Source organism: Pongo pygmaeus, chromosome 21 (assembly GCF_028885625.2).
Source record: "Pongo pygmaeus isolate AG05252 chromosome 21, NHGRI_mPonPyg2-v2.0_pri, whole genome shotgun sequence".
NCBI classification, from domain to species: Eukaryota; Metazoa; Chordata; class Mammalia; order Primates; family Hominidae; genus Pongo; species Pongo pygmaeus.
This window is the reverse complement of record NC_072394.2, coordinates 7,825,023-7,841,792: the sequence shown is the minus strand read 5'-3', so window position 1 is coordinate 7,841,792 and position 16,770 is coordinate 7,825,023. Positions and strand designations below refer to the sequence as shown.

General features: G+C 40.4%; 1 protein-coding gene across 1 annotated transcript in view; it reads right to left on the bottom strand.

The window, feature by feature from the left end:
• ISM1 (isthmin 1) overlaps positions 1-16,770 on the bottom strand; it is an 82,199-nt gene that overhangs the window by 62,129 nt on the left and 3,300 nt on the right. The gene's annotated exons all lie outside the window — the stretch shown is intronic.

Genomic DNA, 16,770 nt, shown 5'->3' with positions numbered 1-16,770 from the left:
TGAGCTTTGAAGGAGGACCATGGAGCCAGTTCCTTTTAAAGGGAATGAAGTCAAGCAGTAAATTTGCTGGTCACTCTTTTCATATGGACCGCATCTCAGCCAGCAGTTGGTCTTTGATGTTGTAACAATGGCACTGGGACCTGAGGCAGAGGAGCACCCCCATAATACTGAAACTAGCCTGCATTCATTCCAATTTGGAGAACAATCTGTGGGATAGCACACACATCAGGGAGCCCAGAGAGTGAACTCCAGGGCTGTGGGTAATCTTTCCCAGTGAAAACCAGCCATCTCTTCTACACCATGTACCCTGCCTGCTGCATTCTTTACTCTTTTATTAAAATTGAAATATGATATTCCTACAGAAATATACACATATGTAACTCTATAACTCAATGAGATTTCACAAACTGAAGACACCTAGGCAACCAATGCCTATATCAAGAGGCAAAACATTACCAGCACCTTAGCTGCCCTCCTTGGACTCCCTTTTCATCACTTCCTTGACAAAGGTAACTCTCTTCCAACAGCACAGGTTCCTTTTTCCTGGTTTTGAACTTTACCTAAACAGAATTATCCAGCATGTACTTTACTGTTCCTGGTTTCCTTTACTCAACATTACATTTGTGAAACTGTGCATGTTGCATATAGTTGTCATTTGTTCATTCCCACTGTGTACACTTAACTACCTTATTATCCATTCTGTTGATGGCATTGGGGTTGTTTCCAGGTTGGGGCCGTTTTAAACAGTGCTGCTATGAACATTCATTTTTAGGTCTTTGAGTGCATTAGTGAATAGATTTCTGTTGGGCACATACTCAGGTGGAATTGCTGGGCCAAGGGCATGTTGATATGTTGGCTGTGTCCCCATTCAAATCTCAATTGAATTGTATTTCCCAGAATTCTCATGTGTCGTGGGAGGCACCTCATGTGTGCTGCAGGGGTAGGGTCCTCATGAAGAACCTCTTCTAGGGCAGTGCAGAAGGGAAATGTGGGACCGGAGCCCCCACACAGAGTCCCTACTTGGGCACTGCCTAGTGGAGCTGTGAGAAGAGGGCCACTGTCCTCCAGATCCCAGAATGGTAGATCTACCAACAGCTTGCACCATGTGCCTGGAAAAGCCACAGACACTCAATGCCAGCCCCTGAAAGCAGCTGGAGGGAGGCTGTACCCTGCAAAGCCCCGGGGGCAGAGCTGCCCAAGACCATGGGAACCCACCTCTTGTAACAGTGTCACCTCGATGTGAGACCTGGAGTCACAGAAGATCATTTTGGAGCTTTAAAATTTAACTGCCCTGCTAGATTTCAGACTTGCCTGGGCCCTGTAATCCCTCTGTTTTGGCCAGTTTCTCCCATTTGGAATGACTGTATTTACCCAATACCTGTACCCCCATTGTATCTAGGAAGTAACTAGCTTGCTTTTGATTTTACAGGCTTATAGGCAGAAAGGACTTGCCTTGTCTCAGATGAGACTTTGGACTGTGGACTTTTGGGTTAATTCTGAAATAAATTAAGGCTTTGGGGGACTGTTGGGAAGGCATGATTGGTTTTGAAATGTTAGGACATGAAATTTGGAGGGGCCAGGGGTGGAATGATATGGCTTGGTTGTGTCCCCAATCAAATCTCAACCAAATTGTTTCTCCCAGAATTCCCATGTGTTGTGGGAAGGACCCAGGGGGAGGCAATTGAATCATGGGTGCCAATCTTTCCCGTGCTAACTCAATGAATATCCCAGCATTAGTTGGAAAGGTGAGACATTTGTTAACATAATTGTCTTCTACTGTATTACTCCTAAGAATTGTAACTCTGAGCAGGTCCTTGTTAGAAGTATGGCCGAGACGGGCACATTGGCTCACACCTGTAATCCCAGCACTTTGGGAGGCCGAGGTGGGTGGATCACAAGGTTAAGAGATCGAGACCATCCTGGCCAACATGGTGAAACCCTGTCTCTACTAAAACTATACAAATTAGCCGTGCATGGTGGTGGGTGCCTGTAATCCCAGCTACTCAGGAGGCTGAGGCAGTAGATTTGCTTGAACCCAGGAGGTGGAGGTTGCAGTGAGCCAAGATTGTGCCACTGTAGTCCAGCCTGGGTGACACAATGAGACTGCATCTCAAAAAAAAAAAAAAAAAAAAAAAAAAGAAGTACAATATGCACAGAGCCTTGGAACTCCTGTTCCCAGGCATGTTCTGTTTCTCTTGTTGCATCTGGGGAAGGAAGGTAGGAAACCGTGCCCTTTCATCACGGAAAGTGGTTGCAGGCTTAAATCGTCCAAGCCCCGTGAGTGATGAATAACGTATTTGCAGGCACAATTCCTACCATGTAGCACACAATTTGTAAGCAGTGAAAGGACAACCATTCTGAAAAAAGATGGGAAGTGATGGGTGTGTTTCTTGACTCAGAAACAACCCTTGGTGGGGGCTGAATCATGTGCTGCCAGAGCAACCCACAGGATGACATGTGAGAGCTTTCTCCAGCTCTAACTTCTCAGCAGCAGGGCCCTCTGGGACTCACCCTTTCTCTTGGCCTGACTCTGGCCACAGAGCCAGGCTGAGCAGCTTCTCAACACAGCCCTGGTGATGTTAACTATTCTTATCCCATTTTACTGAATGGGACACAGAGATGTAGAGAAGTGTAAGGATTTTTCTTAGGGGCAGAGACTTAACTGAGGATCAGAACTGGAATCAAAACAACTCCAAAGCCCATGACCACTTTTCGGCTAGTCTGTTGGATCTTGTGACTTGTTTTGGCTGATGAAATGGTTAACAGATATGACTGAGGTGTAATCCCATCACCATGAGAGAAATGTGTGGCAGGTAACCTGCTGGTCACAAAAGAATGGGAGATCCATAGCATAAACCTAGACCCAATCCATAGCTTAAAGCCATGCCCTGCCTAGATCTACTGAACCTCAGCTGACCCACGGACCCATAAGTGTGAGAGTACATGCTTATAATTGCAGACCGTTGAGATTTGGAGTAGTTGTCCTACAGCTTTATTAGGCAATAGCTGGATAACACAGGACCTGTATTAAGTGCTTTCTGGGACCTGCAACTTGCAAGAAAAACATGCATGTAGACCAGTGTTTCTCAAACCATGACCTGCATATGATTAATCTGGAGACCTTGTCAAAATACAGATTCTGTAGGAAAACATATTTGCAAACTATCAGATGCAAATATTTTTTGCATCTGATAAAGGGCTAACATACAGAATCCACAAGGAACTCAAACAACTCAGCGAGAAAAAACCAAATGACCTCGTTAAAAAGTGGACAAAGGACATGAACAGGCATTTTTCAAAAGAAGATATACAAGAGGACAACAAACATATGAAAAAAGGTTTACATAACTAATTATCAGAGAAATAAAAATTAAAACCACAATGAGATACCATTTTACACAAGTCAGAATGGCTATTGTTAAAAAGTCTAAAAGCAACTTTTGTTGGTGAGGACGTGGCTAAAAGGGCACACTTATACACTGTTGATGGGAATGTAAATAAGCATAACCTTTACAGAAAACAGTATGGAGATTTCTCAAAGTACCAAAAATAGAACTACCATTCAATCCAGCAATCCCACTCCTGAGTATATACCCAAAGGGAAAGAAATCAATACATCAAAAAGATACCTGCACTCATCTGTTTATCACAGCACTATCCACAACAGCAAAGACATGGAATCAATCTAAGTGTCCATCACTGGAAGACTGGGTAAAGAAATATACCATGGAATACTACTCAGACATAAAAAGGAATGAAGTCATGTCTCTCCCAGCAACATGGCTGGTACCGGAGGCCATTATGCTCAGCGAAATAACTCAGAAACAGAAAGTCGAATACCACATGTTCTCTCTTATAAGCGGGGGCTAAACAATGCGCATACATGGACATACAAAGAGTAATCAGACATTGGGGACTCTAAAAGGTGGGAGGTGGAGGGGATGAGGGCTGAAAAATTACTCATTGGGTACAATGTTCACTACTCAGGTGATGAGTACACTAAAAGCCCAGACTTCACTACTACACAATATATGCACCTAAGAAACCTGTACCTGTATCCCCCAAATATATATAAATAAACATTTTAAAAATGCAGATTCTGATTCAGTAGTTCTGGGCATGGCTTAAGACTCCTATTTTATAACAAGCTTTCAGGAGATGCTAATGCTGGTGGTCTGTAGATCGCATTCTGGGTGCAAGGGCTGAGAAGCCATTCTGAGCTTCTTGTCTATCTCTGGGCCATGAATGCACCTAGTGAACATTTGGGCAATGGATGGCTTACCTTTTGTGTAAGAGAAGGACAATATTTTCCCTCATAATGAGAATCCTATGTGAGTCACTAACAATCTGTACTTTCCTACGTCCCATGTGCCCAGAAGGTCAGAAATTCCTCAACTCATTTCTTGGGCTAAGAATTAGGAACATCTAATGGGATCTCCTTTTTTTTTTTTTTGAGATGGAGTTTCGCTCTTGTTGCCCAGGCAGGAATGCAATAGCGCAATCTTGGCTCACTGCAACCTCTAGCTCCCTGGTTCAAGCAATTCTCCTGCCTGAGCCTCCCGAGTAGCTGGGATTACAGGAATGCACCACCACGCCTGGCTAATTTTGTATTTTCAGTAGAGACGGGGTTTCTCCATGTTGGTCAGGCTGGTCTTGAACTCCTGACCTCAGGTGATCCACCCGCCTTGGCCTCCCAAAGTGCTGGGATTACAGGCATGAGCCACCACGCCCGACAAGATCTCCATTTTTATTTTTGTTCTTTCTACTCCCTGAAATTTGAAGATTCTCAGCAATAAACCTGGCTTCCAATTCATTTTGAGCTGAATTCTAATTCATTTTGAGCTCAAAATCCATACCAGGTTTCTATGTCACAATGTAACTGAGGCCCCAGGCAGGAGATACGAAATCCATTTCTAGTTTTCTTAATTTCCACTCATGGGGACAAGGAACGGGGCAAGAGAATCAAGGAATATTGGACAGCAGGACACGGGAGAAGTAGAGTTTCCTTCTGGGACACTTTTCTAGCCTGTTTTTTTTTTCTTTTTTTGGGTCCAGCATCTAATTTTCTTTTCACAACCCCCACCAGGGTGGTCACTACAATCAATGTCACCACCACTTGGAGAATCGAGATCCATGACACTACTTTGGGCATTCTGAAAAGAAAGGAGAATTCTTTCTAAGGAGACAGTATCTTCTCTCCTTCTTTCAGTATTTCATAATATACTGTAGTTCACACACTTATATTTTAACTATAGAAAAACATCATCCTGGGATTCAACCTTCAAATTCTGTGAAGTTTTCCAAGGGAGTACCTGGATTGTTGTAGATCCTAAACACTTTGTGTGAGTGCACCAAAAAGATTTCCAGAATATCTTAATAAGCTAAACATACAACTGCTATATGATCCAACCATTCTGCCCCAAAGTATTCACCCAAGAGAAATGAAAGCAAATGTTCACACAAAGGCTTATACCCAAATGTTCACAGCATCTTTAATAGTTGCCAAATAGGAAATAACCTAAATGGGTCAATGGGTAAGCATATGGTGGTATATCCACACTATAGAATATTAATTAGTAATAAAAAGGGACAAATTCTGCATGCACAGAACAACATGAATGAATCTCAAAATTATTATGGTGAGCAAAGAAGCCATATCATGCAATGCTATGCATTCTGTATTCCACTTATATAAAAGTCTAAGAAATCCAACACTAATCTACAGTGAGAGAAGGCAGATCAGTGGTTGCCCGGAGATTGCTGAAGCTCACAGAGGAGCACAAGGAAACTTTTCAGATGGTAGATTTATTCATCATCTTGACTATGGTGATGGTTTTACAGGTGTCAGTATTGTCAAATTTTTCATTTAAATATGTACAGTTTATTAGTTGTCAATTGCACTTCGACAAAGCTGTATTTAAAAAAATAATAACAAAATGACTGCCACTCTTCTCCTCCTGTCCTCACTGCCATCTCCCAGGGTTACCTGTGAGGCAAGGCATGTCTGTTATTTGTTTCTTTGTCCTCGGTGAAAATAGTCTATCTGGATGCTTGTGGGAGGAAGTTAACACTGGGGCAGGCTATGACCATTTCCAGCTTCTCTGCATTCTTCATACAGATTTTGGACATACTTTGTTATTTTTGAAAATAGATAAGTGGTGTCCAGAAGACATCAATGGCCTATCGCATTCAAAGTCTACCTGACCTTTTCCAGGTCACTGTTCTTGAATATCTGGTGATTGGGGTACTCAAAATTGCAAATCAGGCAGCTCAGAGACCCAAACTTGAAGACAGAACTCTTCTATTCCATGAACCTCGCAGTACTATCTCTTCCATGGGGAATGAGGGTGTTGCTGTCTAATGGATGTGTGTCAGCCATAGAGAGTGCTCTGTGCAAGATGATTGGGTTTACTAAAATGTGCATGAGTCAGGCCAACAGGAAGAAGGGGTAGTTAACCTACTGTTTTTACTTCTACTCGGTTTACAAAAATAACTTTCCAGGGACACATGCTGGTCTGTGCTTAGGGAGTTGATGCCTCACAGGGAGTAGATGACAATCCCACACGCCTCTGAGGCCTCCCCATTGTTACTCATCCTACCACCTAAGATAGTAAAGGACCATGGGATCAGCATCTCAGGAGAAAAAGGACCCATTAGATCTCTAAACACCAGGAATTTGTAGGCTTTGCCTAGGCGTGACCTTTGCAGCCCATCTCTGTAATTTTGGAATTTCCCTCTTCCTGACTGCTCCAGGAGGGCGTGGGGTAGCCTGGTTCTTTTGCTGCCTGCAGCACATCTCTCTGAGGCTAACAGACTTCCTCCCTGTTAATGACAACAACAAGCAGGTGCCTCATGGAAACTCTGCTCTGTTACCTTTCTGGAGACTTCCTGTATTGTTGCTACCTAGAGGAGTATCCATTATCACCATGACTACCATTTGGGTGTGGTTCACTTAGTGTGGGTTTTCCTAGAAGCAGACCCTGAGACAAAGAACGAGTAATTTATTTGAGAGATGACCCCAGAAATCTCTTGTAGGGGAAGAGGGAGGAAGACAGGGAAGAGAAAGAGCCAGAAGGGTACATTATCAAGTCAGGGACCACAGTGGGCAGTGAGTGCTTAGTCCCAAGAGAAACACTGGGCATAATAAGCATATTGGTTTTGTCAGCCCTGGACTTGATCTAACCTCTTGACTGATAAGCCACAGAAGGAAATAAATTAGGTTTTATGTATTTATGTTCACAGTTTCTTATAATTCTTATAAAAAGGAATTGTATAAGGTTTAAATAAAATGCAAAGTGAGGTTTTTTTTTCTTTTCTTTTTCTTTTTTTTCTACAACACATCCCCTTGCTGTTTGTTTGAACTCACTACATATAATCTGGGCACTAAACCGACACCCCCATCCCATCTCTAAATTATCTCCAGTCTTTGGGGGATGAGTAGAGACAGAGGGACACTCTTAGCTGTCATTGAGGACCTAAGGGGCTTCATTGTCATCCTTTTCCTTACAAATCATAAAATTTGTAAAGGGTAAAATTTGTAAACCCTAAGCCAAGGGTTGCAAAAGAAAGATGCTCTCAGAAGATGAGAGAGAAATAATAGAACCACAGAAAGCACTAAAATGTTTTACAATAAGACTAATGAAGACAAGTTAAAGAAACTGAGATAATGGAATTTGGAGATGACAAAGGAACTATTACATAATAATCTTCAAGTTCTACAGGAGAAGTTTCTTGAAAAGACAGCAGCCACCTGTTCATGAACACTGGGAAGAAAAAAAAATGAACAAAGTGAACATGGTGAACATGAAATTAACATGTAGCATAAAGGATTTAATGGGCATATCAGAGGAAAAATGTTCTGATATTAAGAGATGTTAAAAAACACTTGTATGACATATGGAAAATGTTATTGAGATTATTTGCTTTGGAGGCATTAAAACCAAAACAGATTCTTCTTGACGAAATGAATAGACATCTGAGGATGCCCCCAAACCTCAAAGATTAATGCCTTTTAAACTATGAGTAAAAGTGAATAAATGAAGGAACAGCACAAATGATAGAACTTTATTTTGGTTTATATAAAGGAAAATAAAATTAAGAAATAGAATTATAGTGCTTCAGCTCAAGGTGGCTGACCAAGGTGGCGTTTACCTCTTTTCTATTTATTAATTCTGTTGAGGTGGTAGAAGAAATATGAGTCAATCCACAACAGAACTGGAAAGCTGAAAGAAGGGCCAACAGAAGAGAGAGAGGGATTTCTGGTAGATATGAAACAAGTGGCAACCAATTGAAAGTGAAGCACTACAGAGCTGAGAAAAAGGAAAGTGAGATCTCTAAAAAGTCAGTTTCCCTAGAAGAATTGCCACAATAATATCAAGAACAGAGACTATGTCAGCCTTACTACTAGAAATTTACTCACAAGAAATGAAAATGTAGGTCCACAGAAAGGCTTGTGTAAGAATACTAACATGGTCTTACTCATAATATGCAAAGCAATGGAAACAAATCAAATGTCCATTGATGGGGATATGCAAATTGTGATAGAGTTACACAGTGGACTATCATTTAGCAATAAAAGAGAGAAATCTACTGATACACACAAAATAAATGAATCTCAAAAACTTAGTTTAATGAGAGAAGCCAGGCAAACAGAAAAATGCAAAAAGTACATTTCCATTTATGTGAATATCTGGAACAGGCAAAACTAATCTATGGTAATGGAAGCCAGAAATTGGTTGCCTCTGGAAGGAGTAAATTGCCTACAATTGTGCACTGGAAGACTTTCTGGGGTGATGGGGAATGTTCTATATCCTAATTTTGGTGGTAACTATATAGGCATATACAACTGTCAAAAATGAAATTGAACCCTTAAGATTCATCCATTTTATTGTATGTAATTTATATATAGTTTTAAAAAAACTTTAAAAAATGCAAAGAGAGAGAGAGAGGGAGAAGAGAAGAAAGATAAGGAAAAAGCAAGGAAAGGAAGATAAAAAAGGAAGAAAAAGGAAAGAAAGGGAAGGAAAAAGAAGGGGAGAAAAGAGGCTATAGAAGTTAGGAGAAAAGGCTGAGGGCAGGAAGTAGTAGAGTTATTTCATTCAGTCCTGGGTTTCAGAGTGGTTGATTTGACATTTGCATCTGATATTTACTATGAGCATTCAGTTATGAAATATTCCTAAACAAGACACTGGGGTTGAAATAGCCAGAAGAATGCCTCGAGACATAAGACAAAATTAAAAAACAGAAATAAAAGTATGAGAAGAAAAATTCAGAGACATGAAAGATACATCTTGAAATCTCAATGTTAGTTTCAATCTCTAACAGGAGTTCCAGAAAAAGAGTACAGGGATATTGGAAATACCAAAGATATAACTAAAGAAATTTTTTCAAGCTGGAGACAAAGTTTAGACTTCAGAATGAAAGGGTCTACCATATGCTGAACAGGACTAACAGCTAAAGCCCTGAATCTAAACACAACCTGGTAAAATTTCCGAACATTACAAATAAAGGAAAAAAATCACAAAAGCATCAAGTTTTTAAAAAAATCACCTACAAAGAAACGGTATTAGACTTCTCATCTGAAATATGAGATGGTATAAAAAATTAAATTCTATTCTTAAAATTCTTAGGGGGGAAATAAGATAGAAGACAGCCAACTGCCAAATTAGCATTTAATTTTGAGAATCAAATAAAGATATGTCTAAAGATATAGGTTCTTATAGAGTTTATAATTAATAAATTCTCTGAAAAAATTTTTGAAACTGTGTTCTAGCAAAATAAAAAATGAAAGTATGAGATTGAAGAAGCAGCAGCAGGCCAGGCATGGTGGCTCACACCTGTAATCCCAGCATTTTGGGAGGCCAGGACAGGCAGATCACCTGAGATGAAGAGTTCGAGTCCAGCCTGGCCAACATGGTGAAACTCTGTCTCTACTAAAAATACAAAAATTAGCCGGGCATGGGGGTGGGTACCTGTAATCCCAGCTATTTGGGAGGCCGAGGCACGAGAATTGCTTGAACCCGGGAGAGGGAGGTTGCAGTGAGCCGAGATCACACCACTGCACTCCTGGACTCCAGCCTGGGCAACAGAGCTAGACCCCATCTCAAAAAGAAAAAAAAATAAAGGCAGCAGCAGCTAGAAAAAGAAACAAGTAAATCTTAGAATTAAGTCTAAATAATTATTGGGAGTATAATAAAACTGGTAAGAATTGATTCCTAAGATAGACATACTAAAAACAAAGGAAAGAAGAAAGAAAGAAAGATTAAAAGAAAAATTCTAGCACTAAAATTTCAGAATATTAAAAAATTAGAGATAGTATACATAGTATACAGACAAGACAGAGAATCTTGCATCTAGCATGTCAGAATCTTGTTTATGTGGTGGGTTTAGGTTATAGATACTGATTGATTCTCAGCATTGATAGAAAAGTGTTAGTTCAAATATGTTTGTTAAAATGTTAAACATAATAGAAATAGAACAGATAACTTTCAAAACTTGATAAAAATAAAAAAAAGTAATATTTAAATACTTATCAAATGGCCAGGCGTGGTGGCTCAGCCTGTAATCCGAACACTTTGGGAGGCTGAGGCAGGTGGATCGCTTGAGTCCAGGAGTTTGAGACCTGCCTGGGCAACATGGTGAAACCTGGTCTCTATAAAAAATACAAAACTTAGCTGGGCATGGTGGTGAGCACCTGTAGTCCCAGCTACTTGGGAGGTGGAGGTGGGAGGATCACTTGAGCCTGGGAGGTGGAGGTTGCAGTGAGCTGAGACTGTGCCACTGCACTCCAGCCTGGGCAACAGAGCGAGACTCCATCTTAAATAAATAAATACTTATCAAATGATTAAATGCCAAGCTCTAATAACACATTTAGCATGCATTCAATGTTCTAATCCTTACAATAATGCTGGGAAATAGTTACTATATATCTATTTTACAGATGAGAAAATCTAGACATAGAGAGGCTAACCCTCTTGCCAAAGGTCATATAGATAAATTGAAGGTGAGAGTAAGGGAGGAAAAATAAAGATAAATAAAAATTTTAGGATAGCAAATAAAATGAAAAAATATTTCTAATTTATCAATAAACATAAATGGGTTAAATCCATTGATATATTGCATAAACAAAGATAATTTAGCTATAGCTTATTAATAAGAAAGATATTTAAATTAAAAAGCTGGGGCCGGGCACGGTGGCTCACACCTGTAATCCCAGAACTTTGGGAGGCAGAGGCAGGAGGATCATGAGGTCAGGAGATCGAGACCATCCTGGCTAACAGGGTGAAACCCTGTCTCTACTAAAAATACAAAAAATTAGCCAGGCGTGGTGGTGGGCACCTGTAGTCCCAGCTGCCCAGGAAGCTGAGGCAGGAGAATGGCATGAACCCGGGAGGCAGAGTTTGATGTGAGCCAAGATCACGCCACTGCACTCCAGCCTGGGTGACAGAGCAAGACTCCATCTCAAAAAAAAAAAAAAAAAAAAAGTTGGGCCGGGCATAGTGGCTCACACCTGTAATCCCAGCACTTTGGGAAATCGAGGCGGGCAGATCATGAGGTCAGGAGATCGAGACCATCCTAGCTAACACAGTGAAACCCCGTCTCCACTAAAAATACAAAAAATTAGCTAGGCATGGTGGCATGCGCCTGTAGTCCCAGCTACTCGGGAGGCTGAGGCAGGAGAATGGTGTGAACCTGGGAGGTGGAGCTTGCGGTGAGCCAAGATAGCGCCATTGCACTCCAGCCTGGGTGACAGAGTGAGACTCCATCTCAAAATAAATGAATAAATTTGAAAAAAATAAATTAAAAAGTCAAAAAAAGTTTGAAAATAAAGGTTGGAAAAGACACCCAAACAAATTCTAAAAGGAAGAAAGAGCAGAAGTTGCAATATTAATATGACACAAAAAAGTATTCAAGACAAAAGGCAATAAAAGAGATATAGAATTTCACCTTGATAAAAATACAGTCACCAAAAAGGACACTTTATGTCCTTGCCCTACGGGTTCTAAAAATGTATATCAAAAATCAGGAGAATAAAGATAAAAAGATGCCTATGATTCCTCCCTGTACACATGCTCTTCTTTAATGTGACTTTGCTGCTCCTCCCATCAATAAGTGGAATCTATTTCTTGTCCACTAGAATCTAAGCAACCACGTGATTTGTTTGGCTAATAGAATACAGCTGAAATGATGTTGTGCAAACTCATCAATAGGTCTTGCAATTTCTGCTTTTATTCTCTTGCTGCTCTGAGTCCACCATGTAAAGATATATGAGCTAGACTCCTTAAGGATGAGAGATTATACGGAGAGCAAACCTAGGTGACAGCAAGCACCAACTATCAGACAAATGAGTAAGGTATTTTTGGACCACCTAGCCCACATGAAGCCAACAGATGGCCACAGCCACATGAGTAATATCAGGTGAAATCACCAGAAGAACCACTCAGCTGAGCCCAAGAAAGGTGCTGTCATACAAATTCATGAGGAAATAAAATGGTGGTTGTGTTAAGCCACTAAATTTTAGGGTGGGTTGTTCTGCAGCAATAGCTAAGTGAGACAATTGTCAATCATTAAAAAAAAAAAAAATTCCAGTAAAAGTAATCAGCCTGACTGGAAAATGAGAAGGTAAGTCACAAAATAAGAAACACAAATGGCTGTTGACTTTCTTGTATTAAGTACAGATAAATTATGCTTTTGCTTCTACTGCTATAAGTGGCTTGGATGAACTCCTAAATCCAAAGCAGTGAATACAAGAAGCTAAGCTGTTTTACTGAAGGCAACAGAGGGATAAAAGATGGAAAGTGCTCATAAAGATGATAGTTAGGAAACAGAGAACAAAGACATTTTACTACATTCCAGAATTTGATTTGCTTTAATGTTATTGTAAAAATAATCAAATTGGTGTTTTATAATACTTGCTTAAATCTCACTGCCTTAATGAGTTCTGACTTACTACTAAAAATATATAGAAATTCATGATTCTAAAACTGACTGAGATTTAGTGGAAAGGCAATCATTTGAATTTCAGACAAAGGAGATACCTTTATTAGTACTATTATTGCCTATGGACTCTATATTTTGTCTTCCAGATGACTTTTATTATGTATCTATATCTATATCCATATCTATCTATGTTTTCTCATTAACATTAATTAAATATATGTGAAAGAACTAATCTGAGTATCTGATTAATATGAGACAAACTTATTCTAATGAAATAAGATTCAAAAACAAAAAAAGGTTGATGTTTCCATGCATTTTAATGCAGCTACTGCAGACAGTTTTCTAATTTCTTACTAGATATTTTAAAAATACTGAAAACCATTCAAAGACTAACATTTTTATTTTCATCAGCCAGTTACCCAATATGGATAGTGTACTCAAAACATTTTACTGCCACCTCGTAACATCGTACCTATCAATGTTTCGAGCACACTAGGGCATGCTAGGGGAGACAGTCATACAAAGAGTCAAAAATGTAACCCCTAGTGTGCTGAAACTACAAAAAAAGTTAGCTAACATTTATACATATATGTGTATGTATGTATATATAATGTATGTCTATATATACATATATGTCATAGTTAACACAGTAAGACTGTCAAGATACATTTGAAAATGTAAATTGTTAAAAGCCTTTCTCTCTCTTGAGTGTATGACTTTATCAAGAACTTGCAGTAGAAATATGCTTCAAATAGCTCCCCACTATAAAATAACGAAAATAAATTAAGAAGCTTCTAGCTGTGCAATCTTGGGCAAATTACCTAACCTCAGTTTCTCCTTTTGAAACAGGGATAATGATAGTACCTAATTCACGGGATTTTTGTGAGGATTAAGAAAGCTAGTATGGGCCGGGCGCAGTGGCTCACGCCTGTAATCCCAACACTTTGGGAGGCCGAGGCGGGAGGATCACGAAGTCAGGAGATTGAGACCATCCTGGCTAACATGGTGAAACCCCGTCTCTACTAAAAATACAAAAAAAAAAAAAAAATTAGCCAGGCGTGGTGGCAGGCACCTGTAGTCCCAGCTACTCGGGAGGCTGAGGCAGGAGAATGGCATGAACCCGGGAGGCGGAGGTTGCAGTGAGCAGAGATCGCGCCACTGCACTCCAGCCTGGGCGACAGAGCGAGACTCCGTCTCAAAAAAAAAAAAAAAAAAAGAAAGTATGTGGTGTAAAGTGCTAAGAACAGTGCCTGCCACATAAAAGGCACTTAATAAATCTTAGCTATTATTGTTGCTTTTCTTACTACTACTTTATTAGGTGTCCTTGATATGTCCTTAAATAAGAATGTGTCCCTTTTTAAATGAATCCAAACATACTACAATTCAGGTAAATAAACTCACCATTGCATATTTCTGACTAAGACAACCTTATATTTTAGAAGGTTGTACACAGAGATAAAAACAATAAAAATGATGTATACGGATTAATTTTCTGATTGTGAAGAAGGATTTTAGTAGCTCAGGATAGCACAGAACCAACCAACAAATTTAGATGATGTTTAAGACTTGGGTTTACAATGTCTGGTAAAAAGAAAGAATACAGTGTCCACAGTTTTGTCTTCAAATACACCTGCTACTAGCCAATTCACTTTCTGGGGCCTGAAAACGATGGACTAATAAATGTCTTTTGCAGACCTCCTCATGTGGCAGAACATTCTTCTTTTGACTTATAATACCTTCAGAGAGTCAGAGGGCCAAATAAATAACTTTGGTCAGAAAGAGTATAAAACTTTTATAATAACAAATTACAAAACAGCAAAATTATGAACTAAACTGCTAAACTCATCATTCTGCTTGGAAAACTGTGTGCATTGAGTGGACAGTCTCACCGAACACTATTACAAGATAAGCTGAAGCTGGTGGATTAGCAGCTACTTGGGACTTGATATTTGTAGGAGCATAACTCTTTCTAAATCCCCCATTTGTTCTGTCCTCGTGGGGCAGTTCTTCAGCCAAAGCCCCTTTTGAGAATTCAGTCCACTTCCCTTTTAGAACTGCCACTTCCACCAGCTGCTTCTCTCATTACCTTAGTGTTCAAGCGGAAAAGGCCAACCCCGGGTTATTCTAATGATAGCAAACACCTCATAAAGAAATCTGCCAAATTTACTTTTCCACAGAACATCATTTTTATGGCTTTTCATGAGTCCATGAGGAAAGAAAGCATCATGTACAAAATATAACTTCCAGAAATCTTGAAGATATGAAGAATTATCTCCACAGTGTTAGATTGGTGGGTGCCCCAGTCTATAGGATGGTGGGTGGCATCTTCAACTTCCGCATAGAAATTCCCTCAGTCTGTCACTGTACCTATCTACCCACGGGAGAAGATGAGAGATCCCACAAAGTTAGGACATTTTTAGAAATGTCTCAAAGTTAAAATAACTTTAAGCTTTGGGGTGTGTACTTTTCTACTGTTTTGTAATTGCATGCAATAATCACCTTGCTTTAGTCTATCCTGGTAGAGACAAAATTTGGTGTAATCAAGAGTTTGGAATGTCTAAACTTTGACAGGTTTTTTCACCTCGCTGTACCTCAGTTTTTGCATCTGTAAAGGGGCTATATTAACAGTACCATGTCTCATAAGATTATGGTTAAATTAAGTGAGTTAAATTCTGTAAAGTACTTAAAACGGTGGCACGTAGTAAACACAATGGAAGTGTTTTATGAGTTTTCTCTTTACGGTAAAGTTTTTCGCAACAAATTGTATAAAGATGTAAAAAGTGAATTATCAAAGACAATGAATATAAAGTCCTTTGGGAACAATGAATAATGCTTATTTCGTTTTATTTATTTATTTTTTGTTTGTTTTTTGAGACAGAGTCTCGCTCTGTCGCCCAGGTTGGAGTGCAGTGGCGTGATCTCAGCTCACTACAACCTCCCAGGTTCAAGCAATTCTCCTGCCTCAGCCTCCCGAGTAGCTGGGACTACAGGCTTGCGCCACCACGCCCAGCTAATTTTTGTATTTTTAGTAGAGACGGGGTTTCACCATGTTGGCCAGGATAGTCTCCAACTCCTGGCCTCAGGTGATCCACCCGCTTCTGACTGCCAAAGTGCTGGGATCACAGGCGTGAGCCACCGCGCCTGGTTTGAGCAGATTTTAGGAGCCAGAGAATCCCCTCTGCCTCCTGGGAAAATCCCTGCTTACTTTTGCCTATGCTCCAGGTTTACAGTTGTCCCACCCCTAGACTCAAGGAAAGGCGCTAAGATAGCGGCAGGAAATGCCTAGCTGGGCAATTCTATTCCGAAGTCAGAACTCACATTATGTCTGACCGTCCACTACGCCCTCCCCTTACCCTGAAGCTGAAATGGATAAACAGAATCCCATTGCTAAAGCGACCTTCAACGGGGAAGATCCTTGGGAGAAAGACTTTGCTACAAGTTTAAAAGCCCCAGGTAACCCTGGCCCAAATCACTACCGGTGCCTTCACTCTGCACCTTCCCCATGACCAAGGGGGCACACGGGGCGGACCTCAGGCGAGGCCTCCGGAGGAACACTGGAAGCAAGGGAACCCTGAGGGTGAGGAGGGGGTTCTTGGCTATTCTCCTTGGGAAATTATGTCCTGACCTTTGGCATTGCTTCCTAAAAGGGTAGACTCCCGGAGTTCTTTCTCCCAAAGACTTCAGGGATATCATCCTATAAAGTCTCCTTGCGTCCCTCCAGCCTTGAGTAACATTACTCAGCCTCCGAAGGGCAACGAAAGACTGGTAGCACCCCCAAGCAAGCACATTCTCCACACTTCCTCTGCTCATCCCAAACCTCGCTCCTTCCCA